The following is a 12,828-nucleotide window of genomic DNA, read 5'->3' as shown; positions in this document are numbered from 1 at the left end:
CTCATTTTTGTTCCGGAAGCTTAGTCTATTTCCACCATTTTTAAGCAACCTTGAGAGCTATTGGACGGAATTCTAAGGGGATTTCGACTAGGCGTGATTGGAGGTGAGTTTCTTAACCTAAATACACGAAATTATGGTAGAATTTACATGGAAATTTGTGGAAATTCATCAAAAGAGGGTAAAGCTAGGGCTTGGGAATTTGGTATTTCAAAGTGGAATTTGAGGGGTCAAATGGACTCCGATTTTGGTAAATTTGATATGTATAGACTCGTGGCGAGATGAGGATTCCGGTGATGTCAATTTTCTGATTTTTTGAGAAGTGGGCTCGGGGCTCGGGTTTTGCCAACTTCGTGAATTTCGATGTTTTTCGAGACTTTTTGATTGGGTTATATTCCCTTAGCCTATTGTAACATATTCGTTGCAGTTTTGGCCAGATTCGACGCGCGAGGAGGTTGATTTGCGAGGCAAGGGCATAGCGAGCTAGGACTTCGGCCAGCTTGAGGTGAGTAATGGCTATAAATGATGTCCTGAGGGTTTGAAACCCCGGATTTGCACAACATAGTGCTATGTTGAGGTGAGACACACGCTGCATGATGAACGTGGGGTCCATTACTGCTGGGGATTTGGACTTGGTCCAGCCCGATTGCTCATTCTATTGTATTTTGACTGAGACTTAATTAATATAATTGTAGTTTGGGCTAGTTGCCATGTTTGGGGCCTTGTGCCGACCTGTAGAACCCTTAGGGGCATTTGTACTGATTAACCTCACTTTACTCGTTAAAATCATACCCTCAGTCATGTTTCTAACAGTTTAATCTAATATGAACCAGCTTTGGATTAACTAAACCAAAAGGAGAGTAATATGTGGGTTGGGGTCCCTATCTTAACTTAGTATGCCCGAGAGACTGTGTTTATAGTGACTGAGAGGGGTTGAGAACCCCATAGTGAGGGTATTTGATATGTTATGGATCGGGCTGCACGCCGCAGCAGTATATATTTATATGGATTGGGCTGCACGCCGCAGCAGTATATATTTATATTGATCGGGCTGCACGCCGCAGCAGTATATTATTGGATCGGGCTGCGCGCCGCAGCAGTATATTTATATGGATCGGACTGCATGCCGCAGTAGTATAGCGCTTGGGCTGTAGGAGCCCCTCCGGAGTCTGCACACCCCCAGTGAGCGCAGTCGACTATTATATATATATATATATGCACGCCGCAACAGTGTACTATATGGATCGGGCTGCGCACCGCAGCGGTATATGTATGATTTACGATTATCGTGAGGAATAAATGAGTTGAGAACTGGCTTAAAGGATTTTTACTTGACTTCTTCTTTCAATTGCTGTTTAAATGTTCTTACTGCTTTGATATAGAACTGCTTAGGGCTTTTACGAGATTTCTTTCCGTCAGTCATTATTTATTTCTATTACTCACTGAGTCGGAGTACTCACTTTACTCCCTGCACCATGTGTGCAGATACAGGTATTCCGGAGGCGTAGATTGAGATATTGCTGCTATTCAGATCTCACCGGAGTCATCGAGGTAGCTGCATGGCGTTCGCAGACCCGATTTCTCCCTTTATTCTCCTTACTTTCAGCATTTTAGACTATCTTTTGTTTAGGTTGTTTTCCCCAGACTTGTATTATAGGCTCTTGACTCGTGACACCAGATCGGTGGGATTTGTAGTGATATCTCTTGATTTCCGCACATTTTATCTACTGTTACAGATTTATAATCATGTTAATTTGATATTTAAGCTCTGTTAATTGGTAATGAACTCTATATGAGGGATCGAGAGTGTTGAATTGGTCAGGCTTGCCTAGCACTGTGTTGGGCGCCATCACGATCAGGTTAGGGTCGTGACAAGTTGGTATCAGAGCCTAGGTTACTAGGTCTCGCAAGTAATGAGCCGGTTTAGTAGAGTCTCGCGAATCGGTACGGAGACGTCTGTACTTATCCTCGAGAGGCTGCAAAACCTTTAGGAAAATTCCACATTCTTGAAATTCTTGTCGTGCGAACTTGTTGATCTGAATACTAAACTTCTCCTTATTCTATTCTCTCATAGATGGTGACGACACGAGCTACCGGACGTGGCGGACGACCACCAGTGCCACCTACTGAGGCCACCAGAGGCCGTGGACACGGTCGTGGTGGTTGCTGAGGCAGAGCAGCAGGGGCAGCGCCTGTTGATCCACCAGTTGCCCCAGTTCCGGATCAGGCTCCAGCAGTACCAACTCAGGCACCGGCTGTGCCCATAGTGATTCCTGGCCTTCAGGAGACATTAGCTCAGATCATAACAGTGTGCACGGGCCTGGCTCAGGTGGTTTCAGCCACCACAGCACCAGCAGCTACTTCATAGGTCGGGGGAGGCAATCAGACCCCCGCTGCTCGCACACCTGAGCAGGTAGCACAGGGATTACAGACTCCAGAGGCACATCCAGCTCAGCCAATGGTACCAGTACAGGAGTTCAGGGTTCTAGTTATGCCCGAGGACAAGCAGCGTCGCCTCGAGAGGTTTGGGAGACTCCAGCCTCCGACATTTAGTGGAGCTGAGGGCGAGGATGCCTAGGGTTTTCTCGACAGGTGTCAGCGTATGCTCCGTACAACGGGGATTCTTGAGTCCAGTGGTGTGGCTTTTACTACCTTTTAGTTTACGGGAGCTGCCTTCACTTGGTGGGAGGGGTATGAGCGGCGTAGGCCGGCTGGTGCAGCACCTTTGACTTGGCAGGAGTTCTCCACTCTCTTCCTGGAGAAGTATGTACCGCAGTCTCGCAAGGAGGAGCTGCGCAGACAGTTTGAGGGGCTACGGCAGGGAGATATGACAGTGTTCCAGTATGAGATGAGATTTTTGGAGTTGTCTCGTCATGTAGTTTGGCTGGTTCCGACAGATCGTGAGCGTATCCGGAGGTTTTTTGATGGTCTCACCTACCCTCTTCGTGTTCTTATGACTAGGGAGCTAGTGCTGGGTGCCACATTCGAGGAGGTGGTTGATATAGCCCGAGAGATTGAGGCGGTTCGCTGTTAGGATCGAGATGAGAGGGAGGCCAAGAGGCCTCGAGGTTCTGGTAGTTTCAGTAGTGCTCCTTCGATGGGCCAGTTCCAGCAGGGTCAGGGTCGTTCTTTCAGGCCCGCTCAGTCAGCTCAACCCGAGTACCGAGGGGGATCTTCAGGTCGTGGTTATCAGGTTTCTCAGCAGAGTCAGCCATCTCTCAGCGCTCTTCCAACACAGAATTCATCTCGTGCTCCATCTACTCACGGTTCTTCCAGGCCGAGTGCATCAGCTAGTCAATCCGGCGCGAGGGGTTCCCTTCAGTCCCAGTCCCCAGCACCTGGGAGTTGCTATGAGTGTGGAGAGTTTGGGCATATGCGGAGGGAGTGTCCTCGTCGTGCTGCCAGCTCATCTCAGCAGAGGGGTCAGCCCTCATCTTCTGGTCCAGTTTCTTCAGCACCCGCCCCGCCAGCTAGGGGTGAGGGTCAGGCAGCCAGGGGTCGCCCCAGAGGTGGCGGTCGATCGGGCGGTGGTCAGGCTCGCTTTTATGCTCTTCAGGGCAGGACAGATGCTATTGCTTCGAATGCTGTTATTACAGGTATTATTTCAGTCTGCCACAGGGATGCCTCAGTTTTATTTGATCCCGGTTCCACCTATTCCTATGTGTCTTCATATTTTGCTCATCATTTGGGTACGACCCGAGGTTGTCTTGCCTTACCTGTCCATGTATCTACCCCGGTGGGCGATACTGTTGTTGTGGACCACGTATACCGGTCATGTTTGGTTACTATTGGGGGTCTGGAGACCCGAGTTGATCTGTTGCTATTGAGCATGGTAGATTTTGATGTTATTTTGGGCATGGACTGGTTATCTCCGTGTCACGCTATTCTGGACTGTCATGCTAAGGCAGTCACTCTGGCTATGCCGGGTGTACCGAGGATCGAGTGGCGTGGTATGACTGACTATGTTCCTAGCAGGGTGAAATTCTTAAAGGCCCAGCGTATGATTGGGAAGGGTTGCCTTTCCTATTTGGCGTTCGTGAGAGATGTTGGAGCCGAGACTCCTAGCATTGAGTTTGTCCCGGTTGTGAGGGAGTTTCCAGATGTGTTTCCTGCAGACCTGCGGGGCATGCCGCCGGACAGGGACATTGATTTTGGTATTGACCTGGTGCCGGGCACTCAGCCCATTTCCATTCCACCATATCGTATGGCACCAGCAGAGTTGAAAGAATTAAAGGATCAGCTTCAGGAACTCCTAGATAAGGGGTTCATTCGGCCGAGTGTGTCACCATGGGGTGCACCGGTTCTATTTGTGAAGAAGAAAGATGGCACCATGAGGATGTGCATTGACTACAGGCAATTGAACAAAGTAACAGTGAAGAACAAGTACCCCCTGCCTCGCATTGATGATTTATTTGACCAGCTTCAGGGAGCGAGGGTGTTCTCCAAGATTGACCTCCGTTCGGGCTATCACCAGTTGAAGATCAGGGATTCAGATATTATGAAGACTACTTTCAGGACTAGATATGGGCACTATGAGTTTCTTGTTATGTCCTTTGGGCTGACTAATGCCCCAGCAGCGTTCATGCATTTGATGAACAGTGTGTTTCAGCCGTATCTGGATTCGTTCGTTATTGTTTTTATTGATGATATTCTGGTGTACTCGCGTAGTCAGGAGGAGCACGCGCAGCATTTGCGAGTTGTATTGCAGAGATTGAGGGAGGAGAAGCTTTATGCAAAGTTCTCCAAGTGTGAGTTTTGGCTCAGTTCAGTGGCTTTCTTGGGGCACGTGGTGTCCAGCGAGGGTATTCAGGTCGACCCGAAGAAGATAGAGGCGGTGCAGAGTTGGCCTAGACCGACCTCAGCCACAGAGATTCGTAGTTTCCTTGGGTTGGCAGGTTATTATCGCCGGTTTGTTCAGGGATTTTCCTCTATTGCATCGCCCTTGACCAAGTTGACTCAGAAGGGTGCTCCATTTGTATGGTCGGACGAGTGCGAGGAGAGCTTTCAGAAGCTCAAGACAGCTTTGACCACGGCTCCAGTGTTGGTTTTGCCATCAGCTTTAGGTTCTTACACTGTATATTGTGATGCCTCGAGAGTTGGGATCGGGTGTGTATTGATGCAGGAGGGTAGAGTTATTGCTTATGCTTCTCGTCAGTTGAAGCTCCACGAGAAGAACTACCCTGTACATGATTTGGAGTTGGCTGCTATAGTTCATGCTTTGAAGATTTGGAGGCACTACTTGTATGGCGTATCTTGCGAGGTATTCACTGATCATCGCAGTCTTCAGCATTTATTCAAGCAAAAGGATCTTAATTTGAGGCAGCGGAGGTGGCTAGAATTACTCAAGGATTATGATATTACCATTCTGTATCACCCGGGGAAGGCCAATGTAGTGGCCGATGCTTTGAGCCGAAAGGCGGTTAGTATGGGGAGTTTGGCGTATATTCCAGTTGGGGAGAGGCCCTTTGCAGTTGACGTTCAGGCTTTGGCCAATCGGATGGTGAGATTAGATATTTCGGAGCCTAGTCGGGTGTTGGCTTGTGTGGTTTCTCGGTCTTCCTTGTATGATCGCATCAGAGAGCGCCAGTATGATGATCCTCATTTGCTTGTCCTTAAGGACAGGGTTCAGCATGATGATGCCAGGGATGTGACCATTGATGATGATGGCGTGTTGAGGATGCAGGGCCGGATTTATGTGCCCAATGTGGATGGGCTTCGGGAATTGATATTGGAGGAGGCCCACAGCTCGCGGTATTCCATTCATCCGGGTGCCGCGAAGATGTATCAGGATTTGAGGTAGCATTATTGGTGGAGGAGGATGAAAAAGGATATTGTAGGGTTTGTGGCTTGGTGTCTCAACTGTCAACAGGTAAAGTACGAGCATCAGAGGCCGGGAAGTGTGCTTCAGCGGATGATTATTCCAGAGTGGAAGTGGGAGAGGATCACTATGGATTTTGTGAGTGGTCTCCCTCGGACTTTGAAGAAGTTTGATTCGATTTGGGTGATTGTGGATCGGCTGGCCAAGCCCGCGCACTTCATTCCAGTATGTACTACTTATTCTTTGGAGCGGTTGGCAGGGATCTTTATCCGGGAGATTGTCCGATTGCATGGAGTTCCAGTGTCTATTATCTCAGATAGGGGTACTCAGTTCACTTCTCAGTTCTGGAGGACTTTTCAGCGGGAGTTGGGTACACAGGTGGAGTTGAGCACAGCGTTTCATCCTCAGACGGACGGGCAGTCCGAGCGTACTATTCAGATATTGGAGGATATGTTGCGTGCCTGTGTTATTGATTTTGGAGGTTCTTGGGATGCGTTTTTGCCGCTTGCAGAGTTTGCCTACAACAACAGTTATCAATCAAGTATTCAGATGGCTCCGTATGAGGCGTTGTATGAGAGGCGGTGTAGATCTCCTGTTGGTTGGTTCGAGCCCGGCGAGGCTAGGTTATTGGGGACAGAGATGGTTCAGGATGCCCTGGAGAAGGTGAAGCTGATTCAGGAGAGGCTTCGTACAGCACAGTCGCGTCAGAAGAGTTATGCGGACCATAAGGTTCAGGATGTGTCATATATGGTTGGTGAGAAGGTCTTGCTGAAGGTTTCGCCCATGAAGGGTGTTATGCGGTTCAGGAAGAAAGGGAAGCTGAGTCCGCAGTTTATCGGATCTTTTGAGGTATTTAGGAGGATTGGGGAGGTGGCTTATGAGCTTGCTTTGCCACCCAGCTTGTCAGGCGTGCATCCGGTATTCCATGTATCTATGCTCCGGAAGTATGTTGGGGACCCGTCTCATGTATTGGATTTCAGCACTGTTCAGTTGGATGATGATTTGACCTATGATGTGGAGCCAGTGGCTATTTTGGGTCGTCAGGTTCGGAAGTTGAGATCAAAGGATATAGCTTCGGTAAAGGTGCAGTGGAGAGGTCGGCCCGTGGAGAAGGCCACTTGGGAGACCGAGCGAGAGATGCGGATCAGATATCCTCAGTTGTTTGAGACTTCAGGTATATTTCTTGACCCGCTCGAGGACGAGCGTTTATTTTAGTTGGGGAGGATGTGAAGACCCGTCCCGTCGTCACGTGAGTTACCGCCCCGTTTCCCCCATTTTCTGCCTCCTCATGTTTTATTATAAGAGTCTAGAGTGAACGAGTCGATTTGGATTGGTTTTGGATGGAAATGAGACACTTAGTCTCTTTAAGGCAGGCTTGTTTTGGAAAAGTCAACCGGATGTTGACCTATTAGTTAGAGGGCTCGGATGTGATTTCCGGTGATTTGGTTAGCTCGGGGGTTGATTTGTAACTTAGGAGTGTGATCGGAATTGATTTTGGAGGTCCGGTGTAGAATTAGGCTTGAATTGGCGAAGTTAGTATTTTGGCGAATTCCAGTTGATAGGTGAGAATTTGATCCGAGGGTCGGAATGGAATTCTGAGAGTTGTTGTAGCTTCGTAAGGTGATTTTGGATGTGTGTGCAAAATTTCAGGTCATTCGGAAGTGTTGTGGTCGGGTTTTTGATCAAATGCGTAATTCGGAAGTTTTAGAAGAACTTAGGCTTGAATTCGAAGTAATTTGATGGTTTTGGTGTTGTTTGTGGTGTTTTGATGGTTGGAGAAAGTTTGAATGATGTTTTAGGATGGGTTGGCACTTTTTGTTGAGGTCCCGGGGGCCTCGGGGTGATTTCGGATGGCTAACGGGATGAAATTTGGAGTTGGGTGATTGCTAAAGGCACCTGGTATCTGGTATTTCCGCATCTGCGGAAAAGGAACCGCAGATGCGGCGGCGCAGGTGCGGAAGATAGACCGCAAATGCGATCAAAGGCCTGGAAGGGAGCAACCGCAGATGCGGAAAGGAAACCGCATCTGCGAGGCCGCAGATGCGGTAGGAGTGTCGCAGGTGCGAAAAGGGAAGGTTAGATGTTTCCGCAGAAGCGGAAGATTATCCGCATGTGCGGGGTCCGCAAATGCGGAAGGGTGACCGCAGAAGCGGTCTTGGCTTTTAAATGAGGTTCCGCAGAAGCGGAAAATAACCGCAGAAGCGAAGTCGCTGATGCGGAAAAAGGGACTACAGGTGCGAGAATCCCTGTTATCAGAAGGGTTTTAATGCTCATTTTTGTTCCGCGAAGCTTAGTCTATTTCCACCATTTTTAAGCAACCTTGAGAGCTATTGGACGGAATTGAAGGGGCATTTCGACAAGGTGTGATTAGAGGTAAGTTCCTTGGCTTAAATACATGAAATTATGGTAGAATTAACATGGAAATTGGTTGAGATTCATCAAAAGAGGGTAAAGCTAGGGCTTGGGAATTTGGTGTTTCAAAGTGGAATTTGAGGGGTCAAATGGACTCCGATTTTGGTAAATTTGATATGTATAGACTCGTGGCGAGATGAGGAATCCGGTGATGTCAATTTTCTGATTTTTCGAGAAGTGGGCCCGGGGCTCGGGTTTTGCCAACTTCGTGAATTTCGATGTTTTTTCGAGTCTTTTCGATTGGGTTATATTCCCTTAGCCTATTGTAACGTATTCGTTGTGGTTTTGGCCAGATTCGACGCGCGAGGAGGTTGATTTGCGAGGCAAGGGCATAGCGAGCTAGTACTTTGGCCAGCTTGAGGTGAGTAATGGTTATAAATGATGTCCTGAGGGTTTGAAACCCCGGACTTGCACAACGTAGTGCTATGTTGAGGTGAGACACACGCCGCATAATGAGCGTGGGGTCCATTACTGCTGGGGATTTGGACTTGGTCCATCCCGATTGCTGATTCTATTGTATTTTGACTGAGACTTAATTAATATAATTTTAGTTTGGGCTAGTTGCCATGATTGGGGCCTTGTGCCGACCTGTAGAACCCTTAGGGGTAATTGTACATGATTGACCTCACTTTACTCGTTAAAATCATACCCTCAGACATGTTTCTAACTATTTAATCTAATATGAACCGGCTTTGGAATAACTAAACCAAAAGGAGAGTAATATGTGGGCTGGGATCCATATCTTATCTTAGATGCCCGAGAGGCTAAGTTTATAGTGACTGAGAGGGGTTGAGAACCCCATAGTGAGGGTATTTGATATGTTATGGATCGGGCTGCACGCCGCAGCAGTATATATTTATATGGATCGGGCTGCACGCCGCAGCAGTATATTATTGGATCGGACTGCACGCCGCAGTAGTATAGCGCTTGGGCTGTAGGAGCCCCTCCGGAGTCTGCACACCCCCAATGAGCGCAGTCGACTATTATTATTGGATCGGGTTGCACGCCGCAGTAGTATATTATTGGATCGGGCTGCACGCCGCAGCAGTATATATATATGGATCGGGCTGCACGCCCCAGCAGTGTACTATATGGATCGGGCTGCGCGCCGTAGCGGTATAAGTATGATTACGGTTATCGTGAGGAGTAAATGAGTTGAGAACTGGCTCAAAGGATTTTTAACTAGTTCAACCTTCCAGGTTTTACACAAATACGTTACTGTATTCACGATAAGGCCGCGTGAATACAGTCAAATACATATCAACCTTAGCTGGAATTCTCTTTTTAACGCCTAGTTTTGCTATTGTATTAATGAATACAATAGCTTAAATACATCAAATACATTGTATAACCACATAAAAGGTATCTATAACACGCAATATAGCAAAAGGTATCTATAAATGGCTAATTAGACCTAAAAGATGGTGCTTTATGAAAAATTCTCTTATTTTTATTATTTTCAGGCCCAAAGTCATTTCATCATGAGGCCCAGACTCATGCCATGTGTTAAGTGACATGGCATGTCCAGTCAAATTCAAAGCCAACAAGATGATGCCACATATTAAAATAATGTGGCAATCCAGTCAAAAGCAATGACCAATCAAAGATCGCCAAGTGTCTAAATGATATGTCCTAGCTAATCACATACAAGCTTATCATATAGCTTGTGTGATAAGTTTGATGACTCACATGAGCCAATCAGAAAAAAGCAAGACAATTTACATTAGGGGTGTTTAACGGACGGATCGGGCGGATAATTACACTTAACGGTTCGGCTTAACGGTTATCGGATTATAAATGTAGTAATCCGCTAGCCATCCAATAAGACAACGGGCGGATTGGTATCAGATTAATAATTATCGGGCGGCTTATCGGCTAAATCAAATAATTTTTTTTTGAACAATCACTCAATCAATACCAAGACTACACATATTGTCATACACATATTCAGTAGCGAAGCCAGAAATTTTATTTAGGGTGTTCAAATTTGAAATAAATAAAAAAAATCGATAAAGAGTGTTCAATATATGTTATATAACATTAAAATATAATATTTTACCTATATACAGTGTAATTTTTTGACGAAGGGTGGTCCTTAGGGCCATGTACCTTCGCCCATGCACATATTAACCAACAGATATTCATTTCGTCCTTATATTCTCACACCTTCACGTTACAGTTTACACTCCCCAAATACATGCAAGATGCATAACACATGCACATTCTGGGAATTCTCAATTACACATACATCCCATTTCATCAATACCAAGACTACACATATTGTCATACATATATTAACCAAATTTGTAAAACCAGAAAAACGCATTAGTTCAATAATCAGTCAGACTTTCAAAAGGACATTCGTTCATAATCAATCAAACATTCACATTCGTTCTTCACAAGACAAAAGGACATTCGTTCTTCCAGAAAAGCAAACGGACAAAAATGACATTAAACTAGACAATGGGTCAAGTCGTTAATATAACGGTAAAAGTGTAAATATAAAAATTCTTAACGGGTTAACGGTTTACCTGATAAGAAAATTGAGTACTCCGCCCCCAAACCGTTAAGCCGCTAATTATAAAATCTCAATCCGTTCCCCATCCATTACCCCGATAATCCGATACCAATAAGCCAATAAGCCATCGGTTCGGTTCGGTTAACGGTTTCGGTTCAGTTTTGAACAGCCCTAGTTTACATAACTCTTTGGAGTTAGTGAAGGCATCCGCAAACAAAGAGATCAATCATCAATCGCATAGTTCTTCAATAAGAACGGAATGGTCAATATAGTTCTTCCCGATATCAACCCGAATGACGAAATGCCGCCCAACATTCTTGGCGATTAATACATCAAAAGGAGGTCTATAATATCATACGTTCGAGAAAGACGCTTCTCAAGCCCTCGAATCACAAAGGAAACAAGAAGGTCCACATCATCCTAAGTTCGAGAGACGTTGTTTCAGCCCTCGAATCACGAAATTTTTTGGAAAAAAGAATTAAGAGATTATATAGAATTTTGCTTACGAATATTTATCAATTTCTTTTGCTTCATATTTTTGTTGCAAATTATTTTCCAATACAAGTGAAAATTTGTTGCAAACAGTTAGTTTTTCACGACTATTATGCTTCACAATATTCCTAGCTAGTAGAATGACGTGAAAACATGGTTCCCTCAAATTCATTATTAAAATAAATAGAATATAACACTTTTTTCCCAGTGAGCCATGTAGGAAACGCATGAACTTAATATCCTTGTAACGGAGAATTTGGAGTTATACCACGTCGTTTTAATAATCCAGACAGCTGCCAGTGACCGTTAATGTTATAGGCGGGAGTCGGAAGAAAAAGCGGGAATAGTTTAATATTCCTACTTAAATAAACCCCTCAAAAATTAAAATTTAAAATACTCCCAAATTAACACTCTCCATTTCTCTCTCTTCCCCTCCAACTAAACAAATAGCCAAAATGGAAGACCCTTATGCCGGAATTATCAGGAACTGTGCCACTGCCGCCAATGAACAGGAGCTTTGTAACTGCTCGTTTGCTGTGGAATTCGAGAACTTTCCCGGATCCTCCAGCTCGCCGTCGTCGTCGCCGGTGCCGTCACAACATACCGGAATTATCATGTTATCACTTCAAGATAGCGACGCAATTGACCAAAATACCCCTCATGAAGATGAAGAATTCCAAACTCCTCCAGAGCACCATAATTCTCAGACCTATATCTCCGGCTCTGATGATCAGAGACCTACCACGGCTACAGCCGTTGATTTACCGGCTAATGTTCCTTCCGGTGAAGATACTGCGGTGTATTACGGTGATAGGTTGGATAGAATTGACGAAGTTGAGTATTCGGAAGGTGATTTTGATGAACCGTTGAGGAAGAGAATTAGGGTTTGTGAGAAGAATTTGGGTATGAAGAGTTCAATTACACAAAAGGTGGTTGATGTAGATACTGAGATCACAGATTTAGAATGTGAAGAAATTGTGCAAAATGAAGTAGTTAAGGATAATAGAATGAAGAGAAATGTGGATTCTGCAGTAAAAGAGTATGGAGATGGAGTAGTGCGTGAAGATGGTGAGAATGAGAAGTTCAATCATATAAAGGAAAGCTGTAATGCTGGTGTCGATGGAAACATTAGGGGAAGGCGCGAATTGCCGTTATGGATGAGGGGAGGAGAGAAGAATGGAGGAGTGGAGGGGGAAGTTAGGAAGAAGGCAGTGACGAAGGGGCAGTTCAAAGACATAATAGAAGCTACATTCATGGTGGTTGTTGGCGAGATGATGAACAGTGAATTGCAGAATGCAGACTTCTGGGAGACTGCTAAGAGGCATGGTATGTGTTTTCCTCGGCCTAGATGGTGGCCCCCGGAGTGAGTTATTGATTGATTTCATGTCAGGAAACCTATAGATTTAGGGAGATTTTGGTATACTGTGTGAAGATTTGACAAAGTCATTGCAGGTTGTAAATGGAGTTTTTAAGGGATTGACTTCACTAGCTAGTTAGGACCAATATACTACTAGGATATTCTGAGGTTCTGCTTTAGTTTCAGCTGATGTAAATTATGTACTGACACTATTTTGAATGGAAGTAACCAACC

The sequence above is a fragment of the Nicotiana attenuata genome, unplaced genomic scaffold, assembly GCF_001879085.1.
Source record: "Nicotiana attenuata strain UT unplaced genomic scaffold, NIATTr2, whole genome shotgun sequence".
NCBI classification, from domain to species: Eukaryota; Viridiplantae; Streptophyta; class Magnoliopsida; order Solanales; family Solanaceae; genus Nicotiana; species Nicotiana attenuata.
Note: the sequence above shows the minus strand (reverse complement) of the source record.